The sequence below is a fragment of the Cryptomeria japonica genome, unplaced genomic scaffold (genome assembly GCF_030272615.1).
Source record: "Cryptomeria japonica unplaced genomic scaffold, Sugi_1.0 HiC_scaffold_662, whole genome shotgun sequence".
NCBI lineage: Eukaryota > Viridiplantae > Streptophyta > Pinopsida > Cupressales > Cupressaceae > Cryptomeria > Cryptomeria japonica.
Window position 1 is genome coordinate 52501 of NW_026729455.1, and position 2253 is coordinate 54753.

Consider the following 2253-nt stretch of genomic DNA (forward strand, 5'->3'; position numbering starts at 1 on the left):
CTCAAGATGGCACCAGCATTCCCTTTTTCTCACTATCTTTCAAAACGGAAATTTTAAAATCTCGTTTTTTTTTTGCCTTTTATGGAAATTAGTGAAGGCATCGCATCAAAGGTGCGCACCTCGCTGCCCACCTTGGTGTGCTCCGAGGTGCCCACCACGGTGCGCAACGCCGGTGCGAACCCGGGAGCGCCCCGATGTGTGCTCCAAGGTGCGGCGTGCACGAAGTCGGACCCCGGTTTGCCCCGGGTGCGCACCTCGCGTGCACCTTGGTGCGCACACCTTGGCTGGGTTGCGCGGCCTGGTGGGCACCATGGTGCGCACCAAGGAGCGCTCCGAAGTGTGCTCCAAGGTGCGGCGTGCACGAAGTCGGAGCCCGGTTTGCCCCGGGTACGCACCTCGCGTGCACCTTCGCCGGGGTGGGCACCTCGGCTGGGTTGCGCGCCCTGGTGCGCACCAAGGAGCGCTCCGAAGTGTGCTCCAAGGTGCGGCGTGCACGAAGTCGGAGCCCGGTTTGCCCCGGGTGCGCACCTCGCGTGCACCTTCGGCGGGGTTGCGCGCCCTGGTGGGCACCATGGTGCGCACCAAGGAGCGCTCCGAAGTGTGCTCCAAGGTGCGGCGTGCACGAAGTCGGAGCCCGGTTTGCCCCGGGTGCGCACCTCGCGTGCACCTTCGGCGGGGTTGCGCGCCCTGGTGGGCACCATGGTGCGCACCAAGGAGCGCTCCGAAGTGTGCTCCAAGGTGCGGCGTGCACGAAGTCGGAGCCCGGTTTGCCCCGGGTGCGCACCTCGCGTGCACCTTCGCCGCGGTGGGCACCATGGCGTGCACGAAGTCGGAGCCCGGTTTGCCCCGGGTGCGCACCTCGCATGCACCTTCGCCGGGGTGGGCACCTCGGCTGGGTTGCGCGCCCTGGTGCGCACCAAGGAGCGCTCCGAAGTGTGCTCCAAGGTGCGGCGTGCACGAAGTCGGAGCCCGGTTTGCCCCGGGTGCGCACCTCGCGTGCACCTTCGCCAGGGTGGGCACCTCGGTGCGCACACCTTCTCAATGTTTTCTTGCCTTTTCTGGAAATTGGTGAAGGCAGCGCATCAAAGGTGCGCACCTCGGTGTGCTCCGAGGTGCGAACCCGAGAGCGCTCCGAGGTGCCCACGAAGTCGAAAGTCGGGTTAATTGCATTGTTTTCCCCGGGTGCGCTCCGAGGTGCGCAACATCGGCGCGCACCAAGGAGGGCTCCGAAGTGTGCTCCAAGGTGCGCACGATGGCGTGCACCTCTGGTGCGCACGATTCGGAGCTCGGTTTGACCGGGGTGCGCACACCTTGGCTGGGTTGCGCACCTTTTGTGCGCTCCAAGGTGCGCACGAAGTCGGAGCTCGGTTTGCCCCGGGTGCGCACCTTCGCCAGGGTGCGCACCTTGATGCGCACGCCTTGGCTGGGCTGCGCACCTTGGTGGGCGCCATGGTGCGCACCTTTCGTGCGCTCCAAGGTGCGCACGAAGTCGGAGCTCGGTTTGCCCCGGGTGCGCACCTTGGTGGGCGCCATGGTGCACTCCGAGGTGCCCAAGATTGGTGCGCACCAAGGAGCGCTCCGAAGTGCGCTCCAAGGTGCGCGCGAAGTCGAAAGTTGGGTTAATTGTCCGGTTTGCCTCGGGTGCGCACCTTGCGTGCACCTTCGCCAGGGTGGGCGCCTTGGTGCGCACACCTTGGCTGGGCTGCGCACACCTTGGCACCCGCGTTTCCTTCATTTTAAATTTTTTTTTTTTACAATCTCTCAAGTGGGAAATTCTATAATCTCAACTTTTTTTGCCTTTTCAGGAAACTTTTGAATGGAGCGCATCATTGGTGCGCTCCGAAGTGTGCTCCAAAGCTCTCTCCAGCTGCGTGCACCTGCCCCGGCCGCGCACCCGGCCCCGCCCAGCTTCGCTCACCTGTCCCGGGCGTCTGGTGCAGAACCTTAGAGTAAGAAACATCACCGTGCACCTTGGCCAACGTGCGCGACTCGACCGAGCGCGCACTGGCCGAGGTGCACACCGATTTCACCTGGGTGCGCGCGCAGCACCTCGGGCGCACCGGGGTGCGCGCACAACGCCCGGGTTGCACCGTGGCCTGTGTGCTCGGGGCGCCTCGGGTGCGCGCTCGGTGTCGCCCCCGCGCGCGCGGTAGTGCGGGCAGCGCACCCCGGCCCGGCCCGGCCCCGACGAGAACGCAAACGGGCAAAAGGTTTATTCAAATAGCATTGCGATGCCCGGCGAAAAACTAAAAA